This window comes from Rhineura floridana, chromosome 10, assembly GCF_030035675.1.
Source record: "Rhineura floridana isolate rRhiFlo1 chromosome 10, rRhiFlo1.hap2, whole genome shotgun sequence".
NCBI lineage: Eukaryota > Metazoa > Chordata > Lepidosauria > Squamata > Rhineuridae > Rhineura > Rhineura floridana.
In genome coordinates this window covers 33,305,879-33,319,782 of record NC_084489.1, presented here as the reverse complement: position 1 = coordinate 33,319,782, position 13,904 = coordinate 33,305,879, and positions in this window count along the sequence as shown.

The window sequence follows — 13,904 nt, the reverse complement described above, 5'->3', positions numbered from 1 at the left end:
TGTCCACCATTGCAGTCGAGGGGCGAAATAAAACACAGAGACGTCAGCTTGGGTTGAACAAGGGCCACTTTATTAAATTACATTAAACAAAAACCCAATTTAAAGTGACCTGCAGAAGGAAAACCTAGGTGCGGGAACTGTCTATAAGCAAGTATCTTGCCACACAGCTCTCGGGCGACCAGCCCCTGCCGGAGGAAGGGCAAGCCCATGTGCTTACCTTTACCCAGGCCACACCTTGTAGGTGAGTAGGGGGGCCTTCCTACGTCATCCCCACCCGGGGCTGGATAACCCTTGGGTAGATGAGATAAGTTGGCCCCAGAGGCAGCCCATATCCTGCCTTCAAGCTGGAAAGCTCTGACAGGCAGGCCTCCGAAACCGCCAATCACCTCCAAAGGTGCCTAAGGGGGCCACCTAGCTGTCCTTACCTATTTCCCTTCCCGCACCTTTCCGCCACAAAAAGGGGGACAAATCTCTATTTAGTCCCCCTTTACCCCACTGCTGAGAAGAACCTCTCGCAGACACCTCTGCAGGTCTTTCAGGAAGAAGTCATTACCTTCATCAGACAGGTGAACGCCATCGGCCCTGTATAGTTCAACCTCTGAATGCTGAATATGGGGATGCGGAATGGCTAAATCCCCGTGCCCAAGAAGAGCCAACCAAATATGCTGGTTGACCTTCTTCCGTGCTCTACCAAGCGCCCATGGATTCCATACCCCACGCCACACCCTACGTGGGAGCAAGTCTGACCATAGCAGACGTACCGAAGGCCACCTTTGCCTTATCACCTGCATGTCCTTACATGCCTGAACCCTGAGGGCCTTGCCCTGCAGCAAACCAAGGTCATTACCACCCAGGTGAATGACCACCATGTGCGGGGTTGTCCGCACTACATCCTGCTGGAACAGAGTGGGTAGAAGCCCCTCCCAATGCATTCCTCGCCGGCCAAGCCACTGTACCGTAGCCCAACGACTGAGGCCCAGCTGCGAGCCCATGCTCGACCTCGCTGCCCTCCGGGCTGCCCAGAAGATCATGCTGTGGCCGCATATGAGGATGCGCGTCTGCTCCCTCCCCGTCCAGCAACCTGTCGAAACAAATAAAACTTATTAGGCTTCCGCATTCCCAAGCCCTCTAAAAGGGGCGAATGTAGCCCTTAAAGGCACCAGAGGACCAACGTCCAACTGCCTGTACTCTTGTTTGGGGAGAACCAAGACCTGCTGCCGTAGAAGCAGCTCCAATTCTGAATGAATGGGTTCCAAACTGTGAGGGGTCAACCCCCAGCTTATGCAATGCTTGCTTTGTTAATGCCCCAAACTGGTATTTTGTGAGGGGAACCTCACTTGCATGGGTAAATAAATATCCATCCCCTGTAAAGCCCGCACTGGGCAGAGGGTAGGCACTGTGGATGGGGCCAACCTGACTTGCCGTCCCTTACACTTCTGGTCCGTCTTAGACCTTCTCAGATTTATGCAAGCACAACCCCCTTCCATGGTAATATCTGCCAATTGAAGGGCACGACGAGATAAGTCTCGCTTGGAGCCAGCTACCACTTCTCCAATTCGAAAGGCACCAAAAAACAGTGTGAGGGCCACTGCCTGAAATAGTGAGGCTTCATAGTTGGAGGAGCAAAGTTTGTCCCACTGGCCCCTCAAGGCTATTAAAATGTCGACTGAAATAGGTCGATGGGAATCAGGCGTGGCAGGATGCTCCCTAGCCCACCCTGCCAACATGCATCAGACCCTAAAGTCCCCTGCATAATCCTGAAAACCACCTGCCTTTGCTAAGAATGACAGCAGGGGAGGGTGACACCAACCCCGGCTCTTGCTTTGATTTTAGTGAGGCTTGACGCTCTTGAGACCCGCCCTGACTCTACCCAGATGGTGAGTGATGGGCCAGTGGCTCCCCCTGTGCCAATAGCGGCGATAGGGACTGGAGGAGAGGTGGCTACACCCCAGACTGGAGTGACATCAACAGCTGTGGTGGACTGCCCTGTTGCTGGTTTGGCTGCGCCGCTGGTGGGAACAGGTGAGTCTGCCAGGCCTGCTCTGGCCACTGGGTCACCAGGCTGGGGGTGGACTTTTCAAGGCCCATGGGTTACCAGTCCAGGGAAGTCCTTTCCCAGCAGGGTCCCTATCTCCAGCATCATATAAGCCAATCAGCATGAAAGGGGAGTGTGTTAGCCACTGAGAAGAGTCTTATAACTTGCTTACTTGACCTTTCCTGCTGATTGGAGCTGATCAGTGATAGCGAGTGAGTCAGCTGTTCTAAAGCCTCCAGGCGCATCAAGATGGCAGCCCACGGCGCCGCCATCTCCTCATCCGAGGAGCCACGTGCGGGGGGAGGGCGTTTTTGTGGCTGTCTAACTATTGTCAATGCCAGGAACATGCCGTGCCCGAAAAAGCATATTGAAACGCAGGCACTGGAGAACAAAAGCCCGGACAAGGCTCATAATCCTGGCATTCCTAGATGTAAGGGAGTTGATAGCATGGACCGTGGCCATGTTATCACACCAAAAATGGACCGTAGAGTTTCTCAGCCTCTCGGCCCATAAATAAACAGCCATCACTATAGGGAAGAATTCCAGAAAGGTTACACTCTGTCCCTGGCAATTACCGCCATAACTAAAACAGATGGAAGATTGTGGGCCATGAAGGCCAGCTGGGAATTCGAGTATGGGATTGTGAAACCAACAGGGGAAAACACCATAACACAGACAAACCTCCCCTTAAACCGGGTAGCCTGCAAACAAAGTTTGTAGTACCTTGAGTCTAACTTGAGTCTAACCTGAGCAGCTTATGCTGGTGGCTTCTTCTTACCCCTTTGAAGGCCTCTTGTCTCTTATCTCACTGTTGCACATATCCTTCTGCAAAGGGAAGGAAATCATTTATGAGTAAGTATACCTTACGAACTACTATTTTGTTGCAGCTAACCCAGTTACCCCAAAGCACAGAGACTGAGGATATGCTGCTGTCACCAATAGTTGGACCCACTGCAGCTTTTTCCTAGCAGGTTTCCAAAGCACCAATCAGAATAGGTGTTCAAATTGCAAAATTTGCATGCTATATTGATTTCAAGTAACTGATATCCTACATATTAAAATAGACATGCCAATGTAAAAGTTGCATGCTATATATGACTTCAGGTAAATGATATCAGAAATGTTGTTGTAAAATCATCAAGAAAGAATGAAGAGTCTGCCTGAATCTTAAAAAGCAGCTTCCGTGTCACAATAGTCTAAGATCCTGTCAAGACCACCCCCTGTTTTAGTAAGGTCTAAAATCCTAGAAATGAGGATAAGAGCCTAATAAGTAGCCTGTCTTTGCTCTTTATTCCTATCCACCCATCAAGCCACATTATCATCTGCTAGACCTTCAATTCCCTGCAGAAGTTTACATATTCCTCTTTGAATATAACAAATGCCATATGCTTTGTTGTTGATATGAGACCAAATTCAAATAAATGCAAATTCTATCTCATAGTTAACAAGGAATGTGTAACTGACACGTGGAAAAGGCTCACTGTCATCTAAGTTATGATGATGTAGACGTTTTCTAGCAAACCCTGTCATCTCTGCACACCATTAGTATCCAAATCTGAAGACCGAAAGGCCCAAAAGGCTCACTCGGCCCTACAAAGGCCACATGTAATATAATAATAATAAAATTAGCTACCTCAACCTAATATATTTCTGGGCCTAGCAGGAAGTCAGAAGCCTAACCAAAGAGCTCTGCACCCCCCAAAGCAGCCACCATGTAATAAAATTAATAGAATAAAGTACCTTGAACTTAATATTGGCCCGAGTCATGCAAAGGCCGTAAGCCTAACCAAAGAACCCTGCACAATGGCAAAGAGAGGCTGCCAATGTGTCAACCACATCCTTCACCCTCTTGCGCCCCCTACCTAGGCTGAACTCACACCCAGCCTTGGCAACCAAAGGGGGGAGGAATAGGGCCTGTTGAGGCTGGAAAGGCTTGTGCAGCCTCCTCTCCCATAATTAGTTCTAAGCCTGCAGCCATGGCTATTGGGGAGATTTGAACCCTGATCTCCCGGGTTGCAGTCCAAACCTCAACCACTACACCAAAACCTATCCCAGGCGTATGGGTGGGGTAATTTAAAAATGCCCAAAGGTCTGCATTTTATGAGGGGACCTCTCACACACACACCATTTCCTTTCTTGGGTGGCATTATTGCTTTAAATCCACCCCAACTTATAATTATAATTATGAATATTATTATTATTAATATTATACCCAGTGACTGTATGTGTGATTCCCTTATCCCCAGTCATTGGCTTATAATTATGAAATAATAATTATTAGAAATGCTGTGTGGTGAAATTAACCTATTGCAGTTTAGCTCACAACAATAAATACACACAGTATCAGTGTCAAACAATGCAATACAAATATTATTAATAAACTAAAGACACTGCTTAATGTATAAAACCCCTAATCATAAGCCATGCAGCACCTATAATTTATTTATATTCAATAGAATTTAATCGTGTAATTCAGTTTATAATTGTGTTGAGTTCTTCTTTAACTGGCTGCCAAGGCAGCCTTGAGGTGGTGCTGCTGGAGAGTACAGACGTCTCCCTCCCCCACCAGCCGTGTGTGCGTGTGCCAGCCTAGGGTTGCCAGGTCGGAACCATCCAAAAACCTGAGAAAATGGGGGCGGGCCCTAGTGACATCATGGGGCGGGCCCTAGTGATGTCACGGGGTGGGCCCTAGTGACATCACGGGGCGGGCCCTAGTGACGTCATTAAATGTGATACATTGTATCAACCACAGTTGCTTGGAGCATACCATTCAAAAAAAAATTCTCTGATTGGAGATTAAAATAGAAATCTTACCTAAAATAGGGTGTTCCTAGGTCCATCTGAAGTGACAAGGTCATTCTTTCTCACAAGCTTAGGGTGATGCAAAATGGAAATGGACTGCCTTCAAGTTGATCCCAGATAGGGTCTTCATGGTAAGCAGTATTCAGACAGAGGTGGTTTACTATTGCCTTCCTCTGAGTCTGAGAGGCAGTGACTGGCCCAAGGTCACCCAGTGAGCTTCATGGCTGTGTGAGGATTCGAACCCTGGTCTGCCAGGTCACAGTTCAACGCCTTTAGGGAACATTTAATCTAGCTTACTTCTTCTGGAAAGAAGGATTTATGTGCCCTCAGGCCAGGCCATTATTGGAAGAAGCTCAGTGTTGCAGAGATGTTAGATGGGAGCACAGATGGATGCCCCTGAAGGCAGCAACTGTAAGCATGCTTATTAAGGAACTAAGCCCCATCGAACTCAATAGTTGCTAGGAGATGGCGTCTGAGCGGCCTGCCAGCCTCAGCAGGAGTGGAGGCCAGGCTGGGCCGGCTCCTTCTTAGCCCCGGAGCCGGTTCCCCTGCTCCGGCAAGGACGGCCGGCCACTTCACCCCTCCTGTCGTGGGCACTGCTGGGCTGCAGTGGCCATGATGGGGCCCCCCAGCCAGAGACTGCTGAGCCCCATTGTGGCTGCTGACACCCAGCGGCACCCACAGCAGGAGGGGTGAAGCGGCCGGCCGTCCTTTCTGGAGCTGGGGAACTGGGTCCGGGCCGGGGCTAAGAAGGAGCTGGCCCAGCCTGGCCTCCACTGCCACCGCCTCTTCACGCCTCCTGCTCAGGCTGCCAGGCCGCATGGGCCCCGTCTTGGCAGCAGTTGCTAGGAGACGGCATCCGAGCGGCCTGCCAGCCTCAGCAGGAGTGGAGGCCGGCCAGGGCTGGCTCCTTCTTAGCCCCGGAGCCGGTTCCCCTGCTCCGGCAAGGACGGCCGGCTGCTTCACCCCTCATGCTGTGGGCGCCGCTGGGTGGCAGTGGCCGTGATGGCCCCCCCCAGCCAGAGACTGCTGAGCCCCATCGCGGCCGCTCCCGCCCAGCGGCGCCCACAGCATGAGGGGTGAAGCAGACGGCCATCCTTGCCGGAGCAGGGGAACTGGCTCCTGCTGAGGTTGCCAGGCCACTCGGATGCCGTCTTCTAGCAACCGCTCCCATGGGCGCTGCTGCTGGGGGGGTCCCTGAAGGGGCGGTGGCTGGATGAAGGCGCCCACGTCGTAGTGGACGCGGCCCAGGAGACGCGGGCCAGCAGGCTGCCATCGCTAGACTCCACTCATCACCCTCACCCTCACCTGTACTTGTGTGGGCAGCAGAAGCGGGCAGGGGCTGCTACTCGGCGGGGGGCTGCAGGGGCGGCGGCTAGACCTTCCTCAAACAACTACGGCGGCGCCTCAAGTCCACCTCCTGTCTCTCCAGTGGTCCCTGCCTCACTGAGAAAGGGCGGGAAGGCGGCCAGCCACAGCCCAACATATGCGTGTGTCAATCACGCATGTGTGGCTGAGGGGGCCGCTGAAAAGCTGGAGATTCACCTGTTTAATGAAAGTATGGCCGGAGACCAGAGACGGCCCCCTTTTGCCAGAGACTCCGGCAGAAAACCAGAGATCTGGCAACCCTATGCCAGCCACGTTTGGCCGAGTAGGCCCCTTTAACAAGGCCCGCTCCAGCCGCAGCCGCTCCTCCAGCCACGCGACCACCCTGCCTGCAGCCCACACCCCTAATGGGGGAATAAGGAGGCCAAAATCGGCCCGCAAAAGGCTCCTTGTGCCGCAAAAAACTGCTGTTCTGCAGCTCCGTCTTTCAGCTGCTCTGTCCCTTGCCGTCCACGTCGCGCGAGCAAAGAGGGGGTAGGAAAGGGCGGCTGGGCTTAAATAGGCCCTTAAGCCCCGCCCCCTCACGCTGCACGTCACGTGTGCATAATAGACACGACACGCGACTTTGCCCTTACAGAGGATGGAGGCAGCAGCTTCGCCTCCGACTGCAACTAGGCCCCACTCATCAGTTACATGGTGAGTGAGGCTTCATTTACTGATGTTCTCACTGATGATCATTTAAAGGTTCTGAGGCACCCAAAGGAAGTGGTGAGCAGGTTTCAGGCTTGTGAGGACTACTTTATATTTTGCTGGAGATCCACCAAACAGAGCCTGGTGCAATATAGTGGCTCAGCTGAATGGACGTACACTAAGAATGAAAGAACAAGATGTCTCTGAGTACATAGCCTAGAAATTTGTGATCAGTGACAGAACCCAGATCACAAGTCCTTTCATACAAAATTCCACTCCTGATTTCCCTCAGACTCTATACACACAATCTAATTTGGGGGGAAGTTGTTGCTCTTGTTAAACTGTTGGAAGTCAGGAACACTTGCCAATCTACTGAAAATCACCCAGAGATCTACTATCAGTAAATCCTGATCTACCTTCTGCCCAGCCCTGTCCAAGAGCTTCCTGGAACTGTCTTGAAAACCACTGACCTAATAACTCATTACTTAGAAACAGAATCCCTTCTAGATTTCAGAGTACAAAACCAAGAGTGAAGTCAGTGGGCAACAATTCTCATTACATTTTAATAAGTTAGGATTGGCTGTTGAAACTTGTGATTGCCAGTCTTAACCTGTGATATTTGAAGATAATCTTTTCAGTATAGAAAATCATGTTAGAAAAATCCATCTGTCACTTCTGCTGTTTCCCACTTTACCTTACAAAGGGTTATAGACACATATTCTTCAAAGCACACCCATTGTGCCTGCAAATAAGCATTTTACCACCTCCCTTCAAAAAGAATGAAACTGCTTTCTCATAGGAAAAGTAAAGAAGTAAACCCTTTCATTATACTGGAAATATGCCAAATGTGGACATTTAGCTCAATTTGCAAGAAAAGCAGGGAGGGTGCAGAGGAAAGGAATGCTGAACTTACTGTTTTGGATTAATATGTGACATTCTTCTGTTTAATCTGTCTACCCAGAAGTAAGGCCCACTGAGTCCAGTGGGGCTGTCAAGAATGGTGACACTCCTTTGTAGCACCAACCCAGTAGGACAGGCCACTAGCAATGGATGTACCATCATGTTTCTCTCTTCTTGCCACTCCCTGTTTATATGATACCTAGGTTGAGGGCTATGGGATTATCATTATCTTGCCATGGTCTCCTTGGGACAAAGGGAACTGCCAGCTGAATTCCAAGTCTCGTGCTTGGCAACTTCAGTCCATCACCCCTCCTAATCTCCCATGCACATTAACTGAGATGGTCTGAGCAACATGGAGGAACTAACAGCCCTTGAGTGTGACCAGAGACCAGTGCAGCCCAGAAATCCAATTAAAATGTTTATTTAAGGGGAGTATAATGAAAGGCAAAGTGGGGGAACAGGAAGAATGTGCAAAGGGGAAGAGGACCACTAATCCAGAATATTGGTCTGTGTATACTTGGCAAACTAATACAGCAAAACTTACTATTATGGTTGCCTCTGCCACTGGTCACATCTGGGTGAAAGTTGAGAGACAAAGTCTATGGGTGTGATGCTATGTTTTATGCTGTTAAATTGGGGTGATCATGATTGTCAGCTAGAGGGGCAATTGGCCAGTTACAGAAGACCCACTATCATGACCCTGGACCAGGACTCCTCACAAGCAGAGTCCTCTGGCAACTCCAGCTGGGAAGATGGATCCCCTCCCTGGGCCTGTCCTGTTTGATTCCGCAGACACCAAAGCTGCTCCTGAGCCCCAAGGAGACATCTCTGCCACTGGACTCTGGTAGCTGGTCCACAGACTCGTTGGGACAGCAAGAGAACCCTGAAGAGAGATCCCCACCGTTTGAAATTCCATTACCTTGAAAGAGGCAATGGCTGCATCAGAAGGCACTGACCCTTTAATTAGCCAAGAGATAGCACTCAGTGGGCAGGTCGTCCAGTTAATGGCTACCCAGCCTTGCTATAAAACTCAGCCAGTTGCACCAGGACCTTGCCTGGTGGGTGAATGGCAAAGACAGTGAGAGGTAGATGGTATGGGTAGGAGGGTACTTTCCTTTTGGAAGACTTTTGGACTTGCAAGTTAAGAGAACAGCTGGAATAAATCAATCTGTTTAGAATTTTGACAGGATGTTAACCTCTTTGGAGTAATTTGTGTAAGGTTGGGTTGAGAGGATTTATTGACACTGATCTTTGTGAAGTTTGTACTTCCACATTCAGGTGGAAATGGCTGACCATGTAATATGGGGCTGTTTGAGTTACAGAGTAAGACCCTCCGTGGCACAGAGTGGTAAGCGGTGGTAATGCAGCCGAAGTTCAGCTCACGGCCGGAGTTCAATTCCAACGGAAGGAGGAAGTTGAATCTCCGGTAAAAGGGGTCGAGGTCCACTCAGCCTTCCATCCATCCGTGGTCGGTAAAATGAGTACCCGGCATATGCTGGGGGGTGAAGAAAGGCCGGGGAAGAAACTGGCAATCCCACCCCATATATACGGTCTGCCTAGTAAATGTCGCAAGACGTCACCCTAAGAGTCGGAAACGACTCGCTCTATAAGTGCGGGGACACCTTTACCTTTTGAGTTACAGAGGTGAAAGTGAGCCTTTCCTTCAGAACTTCAATGACTTGGGCATTGCAAACTTTTCTTTGGGGGTTGTCCTTCAAGATGAAAAATATGGGGTCTCAGTATTAGACTTTATGGAAGTGTGTGGAAGATGCAGGACTTCATGAGCACCTTTCGTGAGGTGACACTCAGTAGGTGGCAGTAACAGGGCTTTCCCTATGGCCTTGTAACAGCATTAAACTCTAAGAAGACGTACCTTTCTGAGACTACTTGAGTGTCTGGCAGCAGAAACATTCACTATGTTTCTGAATGTACACCTTGGGCTCCGTTCCAGGTGCTGGTGCAACCAGAAACTTCTAACCTTTCCTTGCACCTCTCCTCTTAGGTGGGAATCACTGTGGACTCCCATTAGCAGCCTAGATTCAGTCTCTAGGTGCACAAAACCTTGAGGTCTGGATCTACAGTGAAAAAGTTCTGATCAGAGCCCCCTCCCATCTGGTTTCTGGGGAAAATAAGGCTTATTAATTGAGGACCCCTGGATACATCCTCAGCACTATGTTTGCCCCCTTTAACAGCAGAACAATGCAACCTGGCACAGTGGCACGTTTTTGGATCACATCAGTTTCTAGGTTTCTTCTATCCTTACGCAGCAGTAATCTAGTGTTGGTTTTCATGGGAATCAACATTTGAATTAAGTATTCACACCAGGTGACTCAGGAGTAATGGGGAACTATTGCTTCCTTGGAGATCAGGAGTAGACCCATTCTTCCTTTTCAAATCATTTAGTGGATGTTCTGCCTCCCCTCCTTCTAATCTATCAGGTCCCACTTGTGTTAGCCCCTGTTAGGGATGGGCACGTCTGTCAATTTTGGTTTTGCTCAGGTTCTCATTTTTATAATCTTTAGTTCCTATCTCCACATTTCCACGAGTTTGAGATTTCTTAAATTAAAAAGTCCTTATTAAAATTCCTCAGCATTTCAGTGCGACTTTCTCCTAACAAACACGTTTTTGTAAAGCAACTTCCCATAATATAATGCATTTTGTGTACTGTAGTCACTAATAAATGCATTTTTATACACACAACTTTATTCACACCAGGTGACTCAGGAGTCGTAGGTGAATTTTTGTACACATGAAGTGACTGGAAGACAGCACTGCAAAATTCAGAGAAGTGCACATGTGGGAGATTTGTCTTTAAATGCAAATGGAATCAAATTTCTCTCCCCATCCCTAGTGCCTATCCACTATGGTGTTTTAATATGTAAATAGTCTGTCTCCTTTTTAGGAGATTGTTCATCTGCTTAAGTGCACAATGAAGTTCTCTGTGTAGCCATAGATAGAGAGTTCTCTAACTGGTTCTTCATTCGTGTTCACCTGCCTTATTGCAACCACTCACCCAGATTTGTGTTCTTGCATTTAGAGTACCTATTCATAGATGTATGGTGTATGATCTGTTATACACTTTGAATCCTTCACGTGAATCCTGTTTGCACAGTGAATAGACAAAGCTTCTATTCATGGAAAGAGAACTGTGATCCCAGTAGGAGCCCTTCAACACATGGAATAGGACCTTCAGTTCTGCAAATACAATTTACCTTCTGTTCAAAGAGCAGAAAAGTTAATATCCCAGTGGTCCTGAACTGTCAGAATATATTTTGCTTATAGATTTCATTTGGATTACTCCCAGGTGGAAACAAGGAGTGAACAGCATGCATTAGGGCAACTCCAAACACACACATGATTATATAGCCAAGGCAGTGGCTGTACACTATAGCCAGCGTGGATTTTTCACATTCCGCAATGTTAAATTGAAAATACCCCCATGACATTCTGATGCTTCCCATAAACTCATTTCAAAACAAAACCTTACAAAACTTATAGTCCTGAACTCAGAAACTCTTGCTTAGCAACCCTTTCAATTTTCATGGTGATAAAAAAAACAGTCAAAGAGGATCGAGAGTTCAAAGTCTAAAGAGAGACACAAAAAACCCCACCCCAGAACCCTTTTGGACTTTTTTTCTGTAAGAGTTCTCATAATCTGTTGAAATTCATTGAAAATCAGCCATGTTCACAGAGTACCTGTAATCCTGTTACTGACCTTGCCACATACTCTGACCTTCATCTTCTGCAGTTTAAAAGTTTAAAAAATGCATGGCTGATTTTTAATTAATTTAATAATTTTGCATTGAACTGAATGATAATGTCGGGCATGCTCAGTAAGAACCAACTGTCAGTGTTCTAAAAGCCAGACTCGCAGCTGCTGGGCTTGCCTAATCAGGGGGCCACACACACACCAGACTTTGATTTCACTTGAGACAGTCATGGCTTCTCTTGGAGAATCCTGGAAAGTGTAGTTTGTGGGGTGCTGAGAGGAGACTCCTATTCCCCTGAGAGAGTGCCAGTGGACAGACTGGTTTAATACTCAGCTGCTCTGATTGAAGCTCTGTGAGGGGAACAGGGCATCTCCTAGCAACTCTCAGCACCCTTCACTAACTACACTTCCAAGGATTCTTTGAGAGAAGCCATGACTGTGAAATAAAAGCCTGGTGTGGATGTGGCCAGGGACAGCTTTGGTATAAATTTGGGTGGGAGACTACAACTAGAATAGAATAAAATGGTGGGGGAAACCTGGAAAAGCAATGATAGCGTTCACAATGTTTTCCTTTTGGAAAGGAAATGAACTTCGCCTCTGCCCAGTACATACCCACCCAATCTCCTCCCCTCCCCCTCCTCCTCCCCTCCCCACCCCTACCCCAGGTCAATGTTGGACTACGACCTGAGAGACCAGGGTTCAAATCCCCACACAGACAAGAAGCTCACTGGGTGACCTTAGGCCAGTCACTGCCTCTTAGCCTCAAAGGAAGGCAATGATAAAACCACCTCTGAATGCCTTTTACCATGAAAACCCTATTCATAGGGTCCCCATAAGTCAGGATTGACTTGAAGGCACTCCATTTCCATTTTCAAACATGATTGCACAGAAATAAATCCCACTGAACTCAAAAAGTATGCAACTGATCAAACCCACACTCCCTTCTCCTCCCTCCTATACCCTCCCTCTTGCCCCTCCCCTCCCCTCCAATCCTCTCCTTTCCCATCCCCCTCCAATCCCCTCCCCTTCCCCCTCCTCTCCCCCTCTCCCTCCCCCTCTCCCTCTTCCTCCTCCTCCCCATGGTCAGTTTCACCTATCTTAAGCATGATTGCACAGGAGTAAATACCATTGAACTCAATAAGTATGCAAACCTGCCCTCCCTTGCCCCTTCCTTTGCCCCTCCTCCTCCAACCCCCTCCTTCCCCAACCCCCACCTTTCTCTCCACTCTCCACTCCCTTTCTCCTTCCCTCTCATCTCCTCTCTCCCTGCTCCTCCCCTATGGTCAGTTTTACCTATCCTAACCATGATTACATAAATCCCATTGAACTCAATAAGCATGCAAATTATCAGACCTGGCTTTCCCCTCCTTCCCCTCTCCTCTCCCTTCCTCCTCCCCTCCCCTCTTCCTTCTTCCTCCTTCCCTGCCCACTCCAGCTGTCCCTCCCTCCATGACGGTCAGTTTTACCTATCCTAAGCATGATTGCATGGGAGTAAATCCCACTGAACTCAATAAACATGGAAATGATCAAACCTGTCATTCTCCTCCCCTCCCCCTCCTTCCTGTTCCCCTCCCCCTCCCCCTCCTTCCTGCTCCCATCCCCCTCCTCCTCCTCCTCCCCTCCCCTCCCCATCCCCTGTGGTCAGTTTCACCTATCCTAAGCATGATTGCAGGGGAGTAAATCCCACTGAACTCAATAAGCATGCCAATGATCAATCCATTCTCAGCAAGCTTACAAAGGATCCCATTTTTACCTCCAATTAAAAAGCAGAGAAATTCACTAATAGGCAAAAAACCTTGCAGTTTAAGAATGTACCTATAGCCAACAGATATTTCTGTCAAACATTAAAAAGCAGGGAAATTGGGCAGCTATAGTGAATCCACCAGGGGAGCAGGAGACCTGAACTCCTCTCTGAGATATTGTACTACCCTACACATTTGTCAAAATGCAAACACCATTTGGGTTGGTCTTTCACAGTCTAATCCACTTGCTGTGTAGCTTGGAAGAATTTTGTAACATGTGCCTCTGAGCATATGGTGAGTAGTAGCAACACCTGCAATCAGCCCAAATAATAGAAACAAGACATGTGTTGTGCTGATCTTGTTTTAGCAGGGAGGAAGCAACATTATAAACGTTGTTGTTGTTGTTATCTTTATTTATACCCTGCCCTTTTTCCAAACTGGAACTCAAGGCGGCTTCCAGATAAAAATTACACATAATTAAGAACATACAAAAATCTGCATTAAAATATAATTAAACAATTGAAATATTAGTTGACATAGTTGACATAGTTCAGATAGTCACTTTAAATATGTCTGATTTACTTTGCAATTTTAGTTTCCTATAGGAAATCATTTTCATTTGGTTCTATTTCTGTGAATTTGTGAAGTAGAGCAACACTTTGCAAAATTAACACTAAAAAAAAGTCCAAAAATACGTGTG